At 40.9% G+C, this 14,808-nt stretch overlaps 1 long non-coding RNA gene across 1 annotated transcript; it reads left to right on the top strand.

Annotated features, from left to right (window-relative positions):
* Positions 1–2,316: 2,316 nt before the first annotated feature.
* LOC116571041 lies at positions 2,317–10,155 on the top strand. Its single transcript, XR_004277663.1, has 4 exons — positions 2,317–3,846; positions 6,797–6,904; positions 8,472–8,739; positions 9,304–10,155. It is a non-coding gene; the product is annotated as an uncharacterized LOC116571041 (long non-coding RNA).
* Positions 10,156–14,808: the final 4,653 nt, after the last annotated feature.

Below are 14,808 nucleotides of genomic sequence, written 5' to 3'. Positions count from 1 at the left end.
ATGGCTGGGTGCAAATATAACTGGAAAGACACAAAATATAGTGTTCATGGAATGAAAGCAAAAGTATTGTCTAAAAAATCACATATATTCTGGATATACTTATAGAAAGAAATTTCTGGAAAAAATCTTTTTAAAAGGATACTATGAAATGTAGTGAATAATGCTACCGATGATCGCTTTACAAAGATAGGGAACAATTTCACATGGCTGTCACTTTAAGGGCTGTGCTTACTTGGTGTCGGAGATACTAAAATAGGTAAGACAGGCCTTGCTCTCAAAGAATCACTGCGACAGATAAATCTACTCTACGCAGATCAGTGCCATTCACTAAGATAGATTTAATTAGAGAAGGAGGATGCATGGTGCATCGGAATGCAGTATAGGAAGTAATCAGTTCGACTCAGTAAGCCAGGGAAGGCTTCTTGGAAGGGATAGCATCTGATCTCCTGTGTTTTTTCAACAAATACTTATCAGTTGCCCTGTGGTCTGTGAAGTGGCAGGAGCTGGCATTACAATGCTGAGGAGAACAAAGCCTTTGTCCTTGCAAGTAGATAAGGCTTTGAACGGTATTTCAGTGAGAAACATTCTCACCTGCTCCTGAGCCACTGCGCACACCCCTACCCCAGCCTCGGCTGTGCTGAGCCTTTAATAACTCAGATCCCTCGCTTGCCCCTGCTTTCTGAAAAGGAACATGAAACAATATCAGGAACTTCATGAGAAGCTCTAGCCACTGTGCAAAGCTGCCAGAAACCTTGGGATAGGAAGTAGATAAGAAATAGGCTTCTAGGAATCCTTGGGGAAGCCTCAACTCTGGACAGATGGAGCTGAAACCCGACTAGGATAGAACAAGGACCTCAGTGTTTGGCATCTAGGAAGGCCAGTAAATATTACTGAACTCTAATTGAAATAACAGGCTGGGAACTAGACTTGAAAGTCGTCATCTTCTTTTTCTTCTCCATCTCCTCCTCCCCCTCTCCCTCTTCCCCTCCCCCTCCCTCCGCCCCCCCTTCCACCCCACCTCCTCCTCCTTCTCCTTCTTCTTGTCTTTTTTTGGTTTTTGTTTTTTGTTTTACAGGAAAGGAAAGAATATGCAGCCTGGTTCTCTTATTTCTGAAAAACTGAGACGAGCCAAGTTATTTCAATGTCAGCAGAAGATACCCTGATTTTTCTAGTAATCAAGCTCGTGAAGTAGTTTACATTGGGAGCAGCATGGGAGGCCAAAAGAGCCGACATTAGTAGGAAGGAATCTTTTGTTTCTGCCCAAATAAATAATGCTCTGATATAACTTCTTTAATGATACCATGTATAATTATTTACTAGATGTAAGAGCAATACTCCTCAGTCAGTATTCCTCAGAGGGTAATAGCCCATGCTATTTGCGAGAAATTGTTTGGGACTGAGGAGGAAGCTCAGAAATATTCCACAGAGACTCCATTAGCATGATGCCTAAAGAATTAGAGAGACAAGATCCATTCCTGAGACAGTGAAACAACATATTAAGATATGCCAGAGCCTATGGTAAGTGTTAAATACACAGTATAGACAATAACTCATGGACAAAATGAAAGGTAGCCATGAACAGAGCAGGAGTGATCAGCGAAGATATTACAAAAATCCGGACCTGAAGAATGGGGAGAGTCTAGATGGATCAGGCGGGAACACTCTAGGTCAAAAGAAGAAAGCTTACAAAGCTAAGGAAAAGTGATTTTTAAAAACTAACATGTTTTCAAATCAGAGAACCAGAAAATTAACTGTTAACACAATTGCCAGAAGACATCTCTTGCTACACACACACTCACTAGAAAGAATGTTCTTGGGAAGTGTGACACATTTGAGAAAGTGAATCGAAAAAAAAAATTCATCCTTATAAAGCAACATCAACTTGTACACATTTCTTCAATGTCACAAATATTACAGATTAACTGGAGTGGGGAAGGGGGAAGAAAATAACATTTCCCAAAATGTCAGAGCTGGTGAGTTAATTCTAGGTAGATACAGTATAAAACAGTGATTCTCTGGGAGCTGAATCCGAACAAACCATATTACTTTCTTAACTCCAAATAGTGGTGCTATATAGCAGACCAAATCAAAATTTTGGTTACAAATAAAATCTGGTTGTATGTCAGTTCTACCTCAATAAAACTGAAAAAAAAAAAGAAAAGAAACATAAAAAGTTAGCACCTGTCTCCAGATGTTTGCTTTAAACATAAACTAGAGTATGTGTATGTTCTCTGAAATAAACTGGCATTTCCATTTATTCTAAGCCCAGATGAAAATTCCACCACAATTTTTAAAGCATAAAATGTTATGAATGTGTATGTATTAATCTTCAGAGAAGTTAAGTAACTTGTTCAAGGTCACGGTCAAGTCTGTGGTTTCAGAGTCCTGAGTTTTAAGTGATAAGAGCTTCCCACCTAAAGTTGTGTGGTGCTCCAGATCCCTGGAGAACTTTAGTATTCAGATACCAGAACCAGCCCTGACCCACTAAATCAGGATCACCAGCATTGAGCTCAGGCATGTAGAGGTTTAAAAAAAAAAAAAAAAAAGCTAAAAACTATTTGGTGATTTTGATGGATATCCCTGGTTAAGAGGCTGCCTACAAAAACTTTTTATTATATAGAAAAAATTATAATAATTGTTATTATACACAAGAACCCAAGTTGGTCACTCAAGTGTAGCAAGAGGAGATGGAAAAATATTAATCTTTGTATTTTTCTTACTTACCCTCCCTTCCCAACCTTCCTTGAATTAGTCAGAACTATTTATTTTGCCTGAAGGAGAACTTGGATTATAACAGTAGGGACATAGAGGAAAAGACGCCAGTCATGTTCACTTTTTGGTTTCTCAGCAAGGCTCTAGAGAATCCCAAGGAAAGGTCTGGAGGGGAGCAGCACATTGATTGAAAAGGGTTGGAAAGAGAACACAGGGATTGCTGTCCTTCTTGGCCTATTTACACAATTTGCAGGTGAGGCGGGGAGGGGAGAGAGAGACACACACATATTGGAATACCTCCTGCTAACGTGGAGCCGAGTGGTCTAGAACACTGAGAAAAATGGTGCTAAGTGCGTTCAGCATGTGGAGTTAGAAGAAGTTAGCTCTGCCTGGTGACATTGGAGAAGAGACCTGAAGAAGTTAGCGTTGGAGTGGAGTGTTAATGATGGGTATGATTCTCTGTAGATGGGTGTGTGGGAACAAGCCAACTCAAGAGGAGATTACTATCTATCTAGTACCACACTGAAAGACGTGGTAACATTGTTACAGAGACTGCTGGTGAGCTCTGCCCACATTAACTTAGCAACCTCAGAGCTTGGCAATAATTGGCCGGCCATGTTCACCAGGAATGTCCCTAACTAGGATACCTTCAGTGGCTCCTCGTTTTCCTCTGACACTCGTTTCTTCACTCCTCTTGCGCACTCTCCCTGATTTGACATTCTCAAGTTCCTGTGGTCTCAGACCTCCTCTCTGCTTCTAGTCATCCATCCCTAAACCGAAAATATGTGCTTCTGTTAAAGTGTTCAGTGCATCCTCACTGTGGGAGTATAGAGATGATGTTCCAATCTTTATGGTCCAGACTTTCAGTGACTCATTAGTAACTGATGGGGGAAAATTTCAGACCTGCTTGAACCATCAAGAAATAGTTTGTAAAAGTTAAAAGCGACCTTAAAGATAGTCTGTTGTTCTGTTTTTATAAACTATCTCTCTCAAGACCCAAAGAGCGTAGATAATTTGTCTAAATCTGGAAGTTTTTAAGGGTTAGGAGTGAAACTTGAACCTGGATCTGAGTCAAGCCGCCTTCCTCTGCCACCTGCCAAGGGAATGCGGACAGTGTTCACCAACCATACCCAGGTAAGAGTCAGTAGGTTGTCACCTTTCTTATGTTCTTTATCTATCTGAAGGCTAACCCTCAATCTGGACTTGGTGTGGAATTTCCACTAATTTATTCTTCCAAATTAAGGAACCAAATTCCATACACTAACTCTATACTAAGTACTGAACAACAATTTATCTTCCTTGGCTCATAATATACTACACATGGGAGTGACTAAGGAACTAGATAGGCTCAAATTTAATGAGGCTAAATTATAATTAGTAATAAGGGTCTTATCCAATGTCACTTTGAAAATTGTTGACAAAATGAAGAATCATCTCATTTCCATTTTAATGCACTTAGTAAGGAGCCTGAATATGCCAAAGAACTAATGAAATTTGCAGAAGATCTATTTTTAGAAAGCATAGCTATACAGTTGTGATTCAAAAATAATAAATGATTTGGAAGAATCTACTTAAAATTTTGAATAACTTATATCACAGGTTAATATATTTACAGGTAGAGAACTTTAAATATATTAATACAAAAAGTTGTATCTGGGAAAAAGAAGAGAAAATAGAACTGATCTTTGCTTCATTTACAATGTATTGTTGCAGAAAAGGATATACCATGCAATTTGGAACTCGTGCAGAAAGATCAGTATTGGGAGCTAAGACTGGATTTTCAGAAAAATGTAGAGAAAAAGAAGTCATTCAAAATAAGGGCAATAGAGTGATTGAATCATTTGGTGACTAAGGTACCTGAAAGCCAATATGAATATGATGATCAAAGGTTTGGTTAGGTAGAGACTAAAGTAATAAATGATTAACAGTTGGGGTAAACAGAAAGAGAAATGCACAATGACATAAATAAAAAGAGAAGCTTGAGAGGAATTCCTGTGGCAGTTACAATGAAAAAATTTCGGAGGCTTATACGAAGACATGTTTCCAAAAATGAATTGGAATCCTAAAATTTCCAGAAAGAAAACCTAACATGATGATAGTGATTTTTATGTTTATTTAAAAAATGAGTTCACAGACCAGTAAGTGACTATAAATACCTGCAAATTGGGTATGAAGGTTGGTACACTTAAAATGAGCCCTTTCCATCTTTTTTATTCTGTCAAAGAACATTAGTAGTAAGAAATCCCTAGAATATGCCTTCTCTTATTCTTCATGGTAGTTGAAGAATACTAATCCAACAAAAAATCTAACCTGAAATAGGGTCTTTGGATAATATTTATGAGGAACTGTATCATATTCGTCCAATTTTAATACCTTGCTTGTGAATACTGTCTTCAGACCCCAGCCCCCATTCTGGCACCATGTTGGAAAAGCCAAGTTCTGGCTTTCCTCATGCCAAGGCAGGTGTCTGAGGGTCCAAGGGTTATTCTTATCTGTAGCCCATACCTCCCCTTCTAGAACATAGTCCAGTACCCAAGACTCCAGAATTTTCTTCCCAGAGTTCCCTGAGACCACTTTTAGACCTGTACTGCTATCTTCTCTGGGTCTTTCTCTCCAGAAGATGGAATGTGCCACCAGTACCTGGCTGTCAGAAGCCAAGGGGAGTCTGTCTGCAGTGTGTATGTGGGAGAAAAGCAGTGTACAGAGCTTGTGATTAAAGGCAAGAGTGTCTTCTGGTGCCTGAGACCCCCATGGGGTAGGAAGGAACCCTGAATGGTCTGGGAGCTCATGTCCCTTTCTCTGAAAGCTGCCATGTTCCTTGCAGAGCTCTGAGGAATCATACACTCCCTATACCGTGCATCTGGTCTTCCAGTCAGCATAGGGACTCCGTTTTCAAGACTGGAAGATAGAAGAGATTTAATGTAAATATTATTAGTGTGATTTACATATTTGAAATATTTAGACATGTGATAAGTGGTCTTGCCTTTGGTTGGCAAATTTCTAGAGGCAAGCTTGTTGCTTTCCCACTTCTGGGCTATTTGAAGTATCTGGGAGCAGACTATATATACCCTATTTCTCCAGTACTTTTTATCATACCTGACAAGATGCCTCATACAGGCCTGAGGCTTCAAACTGAATGGAAAGAAAATGCAGAGATACATAACCTGAAGATAGGAGAAGGTGAGGCATGTATTTTCAGCAGTTAGACTTTTCATCTTCTTCCCCATTTCCCTGACTTTCCCACCACAGAGAAGAATATTCAGGAATTTTATTTCACCGTCAGAACCTGAGGCCCCTGATGAACAGGGTCACCACAGCTGTTCCCGTATTTTGCCATCTTTCAGCCTTTGCTCCATATACCTTCCAGGTCCCTGGAAACTTTGCTTAGCGTCTGATTAGCATTTTAAGGACTAGGCAGTCTGAATTCCCCTTAGCTGTTTCTGTCCTTTCTCAAGGAAATCAACAAAGGCTTGAGAACCTTAACTTCATATTTCTGGACATCAAGTATTTCAGAAGAAATTCACTGCTTCTTTTATTGAGGTTTTAAAGGACTGTTGGTAATATTCTGTCAATGCACAGTTTGTAACCACACTAAGGAAAGTGGCTCCTTATGATCTACTGAGTCCCTCTATCCATCCTTCCTACCTACCTACCCGCCTGCCTGCCTTTCTTTCAGTACAAATAATAATCATTTAAATTCAATTGCCATTATTTTGAACAGAAGCACACTTAATTCTCTTTCCCTTACATGGCACTCATAATATGGACATCATATTATATTGTATAAATTACACAATTCCAAAAAAAGTGTGTTTCTTCATCATAAACTCATCCTGGAAAACAATGGTATTTTCTTCTGTCTGTTACTATTTATGTATGACAGTATGACTCAGAAAATGATCAACTTGGGCTAGGGTCACGAGGACAGCAATAATTATAAGCAAATTAAGGAACCAGGAACATACTTCTATTTTTTGTTATTGTCAGTCATAATCCCATGTTTATGAAACTAATAAGACTTCTTTGTTTTTTATGGTAGTTCTGACTGGCGGTCAGAGATGACATTTTTAAAATTCCTTTGCAGGTAATTACATTCCTACAAGATTTACGCAAGCTAAAAAATCTTTGCTCTTGCTGTCCCAAAGACCTCCAATTCACAGATTTCCCATGAATCCCTATTTGCCAGCCATAGGTTTGGGCAAATTCTGGAAGTTCTCTGAGCTTCCGTTTCCACGTCTGCAAATAGAATAGCTTTGCCTATTTTACAGGGTATTTGTAGGCCTTGGAGTTGTTAGTTAAGGTGCCGGCACGTTCTGGGTAAACAGTAAGTGTGGTTTCCTTTCCCTTGCTGTCTCTCTTCTCCTCCGCAGTTTATTCTCCATTAGACATCAACCTGCGTTTGACGTTAACCCTGAAGTTGAAGAGTCAAGCTTCAGTTATCCAATCTATTTCTTCTTTCTGAATTTATCCGCTTGCTGCGGGTTTGACTTTTTGGTATTAGGGATGATAGAGAAGCGGTTTTTCTCCAGGCATATTATTTATCATTTTTTTTTCTCCTTTGGTTAAAAAAAACAAAAACAAAAACAAAAAAATTCAAAACAACAACAAGTCAACATTGATTATTTCTTACAGAAGATGGGAATAGCAATTAGAATCCTGACTTTCAGTGGCGTGGAAGGCCAGTCCTCACTCTGTGGCAGAACTGGGTAGAAGATGATCTGGATATCACAACCAGGAGCGCACTTGTCTAAAGCAATCCCTCCTATCAGACAGTGATTCACCAGGTGTCTGCTCCAAAGTTAATCTGGCAGAACACAGAGAAAGAAACACTAACACCTGTATTTTCTCTTAGAATCCATCCATAAATGATAACATTCGGATGCAACCCTCCCCCGCAACAAAGCACTAAAACACCATGATGGTCACTTCCCAAATCAGTTTTAAAGAGTAGAGGGAAATGCCAAGTTTCTTGAAAGCCCCTGGTATTTCCCTGAGTGAGAGTTTACTGCTATCTGACTTCCTCAGTAACACCAAAATGTTCTGTCAAAAGACATTCCTATTGTAAGTTCATCTGGAAAATAGCTTCTTGGAATGGATCCTATTTCTTTTGTGAAAATTCCTCATCCTTTTAACATGAAATTATGGGCATCACACAGGTCTAATCTTAATCGTAAACATGAATGATTTTATTTTGTATTGAATGCACATAAAAAATGAGAGAAGAATGTTGTTTCTGGGTTTTCATGCATGACATTCTGGTTACCTTAGTTTAACATTATATTTATTTACTACTCAAGGAGTAGAAGAGTCAGACCGATCATTTGTATCTCTCCACTTCTATACAAGCTGTACAAGGAGGGAGCGGGACCTCCTGTTCTGTATCTTTCGTACACTTACTATTTTTTTGAAAATGGAACCACAACTTTCTCCTATATAGTGGTCATTTCCATATGTCTCACAGATTGGATGGCTAATTTGTCTGCACTGATGTCCCTAACAAAGTAGTGCTAAGTCTTTCTGCAGCAACAAGGGAATACATTTAAATTGGTCCTTCTTAATGAAGGACCAGAGTAAGTAATTTAACTCTTTGTCCCCGGCTTTACCAGGTTGGAAAGAATCATAATACTCTGAATCCCAAACTGACCAGACCCAAATAAGCCTAGCTTTTCCTCGAGTTTCTTATCATAGCTATTTCTGGAATGTTTCTCCAGAAATTCAAATTTATTCTTCCAATTCATTTGTGTTGCTTCTACCCCCAGGTCTTGTGGGAATGCTCTGGAACATGATTATTGTGCTTATGATTCAGCCTTCGCAGTCTTCATGTATTGGTCAGTGATAGACAATGGAAATGTTTTTCTGGACAAACTCCACCACTTCTGGACAAGGGTTTCCACCAAGGCACATTTTCAGAACTCCATACTCAGGTATCAGTGTAATTCCCAAAGAATGGGCTCTTCAGTCTTGAATAAGATCACATACGGGGCCTCAACGTTATAATCCACATTGGAATTCATACACTGGAATGAGGTGAGCATATGTTCCCACTTCCTTCTGCTGTCTGTGTACAAAGTTATAGCAAGAATAACATATACAACTCCTAAAAATAAAGAAAAAGTCTCAGAGACAGTAATAATCAAAATCTGTATTTAGGAAAGAAATCGTTCTCAGAAGGAGATTTGGGATTGTACCGTCAACCCCTTACCTGCTGACTTCTTAAGCTTGAAGCAGTGGAAGACACTTGAACCTCTGTAGACCCACCCTCCCCTTTGAAAGAGAACTGGCAGGGAGTTCTGGCTGTCACTTCTACATATGGTGCCCAGTCGACAAAATATGTTTCAATGCACTGCTTGCTTCCCTTTGATAAAGGCATTTTGGCACAAGACTCTATAGAAAATTGGGCACCAAATAGGCCTTCGAAATCCATGACCATCAAGACACACAAATTCTACTCTTTCTAAATGTAATGTGCTTAGTCATTTATTTGTCCAAGGGTCACACATTATAAGATGAGACGAATATATCCTGTAACTGCACAAATATGGACTGTCCTTTTACATTCAAGGTTCTTATTTGATTTTTTTTTTTTAACAGAATCAAGAAATTCTATTCCCATGAACAGGTTGGAGACTTTCTTCAGTTGGACGACTTTGTTGCTTGCTTGTTCTCGGTTATGAGATGTCACTGTAAGATGAACTGAAAAGAATGGCACTGAAACTGAAATTTTCTCAGAGATGAGTGAGCATTCTCACCTATTCAACATGTTACACTTAGAAGAGGACGGATCTAGTGCAGAGGTTGGCAAACTGGCACACAGACCTAGTGGACCTTCTGCCTGTTTTTGTAAATTACGTTTTATTTTAGCCACGCCCTTGACTTGCATGTTGTCTGGGGCTGTTTCCAGATCATAACAGCAGAGTTACGTTGCTGCTACACAGACTGTAGGGATCACAATGCTTAAAATATTTAGCCCTTTATAGAGAGAGCTTGCCAATCCCCGATCTAGTGTACCGCTATCTTTTTTGTGAAACTGTTTCTTGAACTTTCTATTAAAGGTGGAGACACGTAAACAGGATTTAAAAAAAAAAATGCTGTACTCCAAGATTAGGTCATCTTGTGAGATTCTTTCCCTGAGAGTCAATATGAAGATATGTAAAGACCTCAAGAACAACAGTGCAGTGTTGTTTGTGTATGTGCTGATGGGATGGACAGGCAGTTATCTCTTCTTGGTCTGTTGTGACACCGACTGTGTCATCCCAAGGAAATGTTCTGGGGTTCAGTTATGTTAAAAATGGAAGACATGAGGTCTACTGCCTGCTAATCACATTGCTTGGAAAAGAGGGAAAATTTTTTTAAGAGTATTTCTCCTAATCATCTTTCCTTTTAAGTGCATTGCTTGAGAGACATTAAAATAGCTAAAGCAGCCTGGAAAATCTAGTTTAACAAATAAACCAACCCAGCGTGCTCTGAGTTCAAAAGGTCTATTGCTTATTCACTATCAATCGCTTTATACATATTTTATTTAACCTTCTGTAAATATTGTCGTTGTGGAGTGCTTTGCAAAGGCTATTGTGTGGGGACATTTTTGCTAATGGAAACAGGGACAACAATGCAGAAGGCAATCCCAGGATGGGAAGAGGAGGAGGCAGATGGAGGGAGGAAGGGGCCAACTGAGGGCAGAGTCCAGGGCTTCAGAGAGGGAAGTGAGGCCCGGACCCTGCATGGAGCTGACTTCTTCATTAGCACAACCTGGAACCATGCCAGAGCATTCCACAAGTTCAGGAGCTCATGGGGTTTCCTCCCCTCTCCCCCTTCGCCTCTCCCGCTTCTCATCTCTGCAAACTCAAAAAGAAGAGACATAATGGTATTTCCCCCACATTAGCATGCACTCCTCTTCGTTGGAAATTCAGTCTGCAGAAAAATGACAAGTTGCTTTTAGTTCTGGAGAGTCGCAGACCAACTTTCCGGTTAAGCCTCTCTTACTTAGTAAGAGTTGAAGCTTTAAAGCTCTCCCTGTGTTCAGGACTCCTTCCTCCACGGTGTGTGCAGTTGGTGGCTCTAGGTTGTGGGTGACTGCCCCCACCCTTCCTGTCCCACCTGAGCGGCCCTACCGGCTACCTGGACAAAGTATCTGGGCTATGACTCCTGTCTTGTGCGTTCCTATCTCCTTTTATTAAAGAGCAACACTGCCCTAACTGCAACTGGGAATATGTTCTCTTCCTTTTCTGCCTCCTTGTTTCCCTCTTCCTACCTCCCTTCCCCCCTTCTCTTTCACTCTTTTTGTTGTTGTGGTGGTGGTGGTTGTAGTGTTTCCCACAGCAAAAAACTGCCCCAGGACAGCCCAAGCCCACGTTGGCGGCTGGCGTTGGTGGTGCAGGTGTGCGGAGCCCTCCTCCGCGTGGTCGCCACAGCAACCCGCCGCTCTAATCTGCTGAATATGAAAGGGAGAAACAGAAAGAGAAAAGCCATCCACCCCCTTCTGCTCCATCCCGGAGTCCAAAAGAAGGATACCGGCTCCAAGCATTCCTGATCATCCCCAGCCATCGCCCAGGCAACAGTCACAGGGAGCTGGCGGCTCTGGCTGGAGCCAGTCCCCTCCCAAGTTCCGACCGCCTCCCTCCCCTCCTCCCCTTCTCCCATTCTGGGCCTCCTGAAGCCCTGCAGGAACCCACATCCCACTCTGGCCTCCCTGCCCTACCCCCTCCCCGCACCCCACCCCCCACCGCGCCCCACCCCTCACAGCCACCCCGGGAGTCACCGACTCACGACTCACGTAGGGCATAATTCCATTAAGTTCTTCTAATGACTTTCCAACAACACACACACACACACACACACGTGTGTGTGTGTGTGTACGTATGTGTATATACTCCTGTGGATTTGTGCCTGTGTGTAGGAGACTTGCATCTCTAGTCACCTTTCAGATGGGCTGTGTTTATGTGCTAGAAAGTGGGCAGAGCTGATAGTTTGAAAAAGCAGTCCCTTGCCGCTTGCATTAATTCACGTGTTCTGGGGTTTGCAGTGGGTTCACAGGTCCAGGCTGGGGCTCTCGAGCTCCATATCCTGCAGTGAAAGCTCTCATTTGTCTCACCACGGTCGTGTTGTTGCAGCTGGGTTGGACACTGCTTACCTCAGCAGTTTGTTGTGATGGTGGTGGTGGTGGTGGCCCGGTTGTTGTTTTTTTATTTTTTTGGTTGAACGACAGAAGGCTTCCTTGTGATCCCAGCCTTTTCCTATCAAATGACACTCAGCCATGGTTTGGGTGACTTATTTACTGGCACTGGACCAGGAAAAACAAAAATGAACGTTCACAACTAATAAATCCTCCGGCTCAGATAGCTCTGACAACAGTGGTGGGATTACATCAAAATGTCTCGCCTGATACCGCAGGACTCCCTGGTAGTGTGGAACCTAGTAAGTCACGGGGTAGGCAAAGGGGGCAAAACAAGACAGGAACAGAAAAATGTTCTATATGTGGGGTCTTAGACACTGTCAAAAACTTTGAGTTGGAATCATATGAGTCGCTTTCCCAGGGGAGGATTCTAAATGAGGAAGAAGGAGGCAATGCATTTGGGTCATTGGAATAGGAGATGGCTAAGCCTGCCACCTTTTGCTTTTCTCCTGGGAAATGAAGCCATACCCGTGTTCACCATGATGTAGGAGGCAGGCCTGCGTTGACTGGACAGGAAAACCATAGCTTTCTCAGCTGCACTGAAAGAAACTATTTTTATAGAGGACAGAAGGTCAAGAATGTTTAGCAAACAAAATTGTATGTCATCCACTCCTCGATAATTCTCCAAGGACCTTCCTCCTCCCAGGCCCTTATTGAAAGTGAGGGCATCTCTTTAGGGCTAGTGCGACAGTGTTTTTATTTGTTTTGGAATCGATCTTCTGGACAGAAGCACATTTCTTTTTTCATTAGTATAAATCCAGAGAAAGCTGGCCACAAAACCACTGACTTTGACTACGATTTCCTCATTTTCTCCCCCCCCCCACCTCTAATTCCATAAATAACTACACTTTGTGTGATGATTAACTCTGTTAATTCAGCTCTCATAGGCTAATGGTTAAGACTTTCCATACAGGGTTCAATCTTTGGGTAGAAATGTGGATAAAAAGTGCGGAAAAGCTTAAACATCACCCAGATGTTTAGTCTACGTTGTGCTAAATCCTTGGCTATTTGGAAGGGTAAGAGATAACTATGATTGATTTTGTTCTTCCCTTTTCATTTTGGTTTTGTTTTCATGACCCTCAGAGAAAGAGTGATGGAGGGCACTTCCTTCATGACAGATGAAACCACACCTGCTTGTTATTATGCAGGAAAATAAATACTATTTTTGTTTTGTTTTTGTATCATGATACAACTGGGCTCTGATGTCATGGCAGTAGTGGGAACATGCCTGTAGGAAGTAGGTAACATGATCGGCTTGCTTTCCAAAGCCCCTGACATAAAGGCATCTTATAAAACCCTTCAGAGTTCTATGGAATGATAATCTTTCAAACCTGTTCTTTGGGGTAAAACCAGGTACAGGAAAAATATAAAGGTGGATTCTGCCATCTTTGTGGGCTTAGAAGTCTCACAGTCTACCAGTAAAGTAGTTGTTCAAATTCTTCTACTAATTCACAGGAAAGTAATTGAATCTCTCCATGACTGAATCCAGCTAAATTATTCTCTCTGTCACAGAGATATTATCTATAGTCATTGTCTCCTGGGAGAATCAAGTATTGTCTGAATGCTATTTTGAAATCTTTAGGAAAAAAGGCATTATGTGATCAAATCAACTTCAAATTCTGTTTAATTCTTTGAATCCTTATTTTGATTACTTCATCTCTGTTATTAAGCCAATACTTTGAAGGCACTCAAAATGTGCCAGACACTATGCAGGCTCTTGGGATTCAAAGAGCTTGTGGTTTAGAGGGGGAGATAGGACCATAAAAATTATGGCCAACTTTTATTGAGTGCTTACTGTATGCCAGGTACTTCTTTAGACATTTCATATGTTATAATACATTTAAGTCTTAAAACAACTATGAGGTAGGTAACATTATTTCTCCTGTCTTTAAGAAGGGAAATGGGGACATAAAGAGCTGTAATTACATACCCCAAATCATGTGCTACCTTATTTTTAAAGCAGTGCTCAGAAAATACATGACTGCTTTGCATTTATAACCCACTGAGTTCAGTATCCTCAATACACAATTAATAAGCAAAAGCATACCAGATGGAAAAAGAGATGGCAAACATATTAGCAGGGGGAATTTAGAACCCCCAAATTAAGTCCTGACATCAACACAACCTCTCGCGGTTTCTAAGAACACTTACTTAGGTGACGGATAAGATCTTGAAGGAAAAGTGTTTTCAAGGGTGTCTCTATATAGCTCCACTCATGCATATTTCAACTTAGTTTCAGGAAAACTTACTTTAGATTGTTTCAAACTTAAGTAAATCAATATTTCTAAATCGCTTAGGAGAGCACATGCTATAAATGAACTCAATTGGAAGGTTCTATGCTAATTGAAAAAAAAAATTTCAAGAAGAGTTGGAATGTGGGTGGCACTCTAAAGGACAGAGAAAACCCACCCTATGTGAGAATTAGGAAAAAGATCTAATCCTTGTGGCCTCTGAGACTTTCCTCAAGTCCCTAAGAGCATTATCTACAAGACATGGAGGAGAAGGGCCAGATGGTCCAAGGAACCATTGAATATTAAAGCAGGGCAGTGACACAATCAGATCTGTTTTTAATGTAGCAAGGTAATTTCCATAACAAGGCAAAGGATGAGAGAAGAGGTGAGATGGTTGTGGCAGACACACCAATCTAGACACCAGTGCAAAACCAGAACAGGACTCCTGCCACTTACGTGGCAGTGGGATGGGAGATGGGAAAATTTGGGCAGATATTTAGGAAATAGAATCAGCAGAACATTGTCCTTGATCAGATGATGAAATGTAGTCCCTGATGATGAGAGGAAATATGGGTCCTGCTAGTATGAGGAAAGGTGATGAGTCCTTGATTTGGGACATGGTTGACGAGTGTATGATGGTATTCACCAAGAGGAGGATATTTGGAAGGCAAGGTGTTAAGTTAGTTTTAGGCATGT

Source organism: Mustela erminea, chromosome 12, assembly GCF_009829155.1.
Source record: "Mustela erminea isolate mMusErm1 chromosome 12, mMusErm1.Pri, whole genome shotgun sequence".
NCBI lineage: Eukaryota > Metazoa > Chordata > Mammalia > Carnivora > Mustelidae > Mustela > Mustela erminea.
This window is presented reverse-complemented; position numbering and strand designations above follow the sequence as displayed.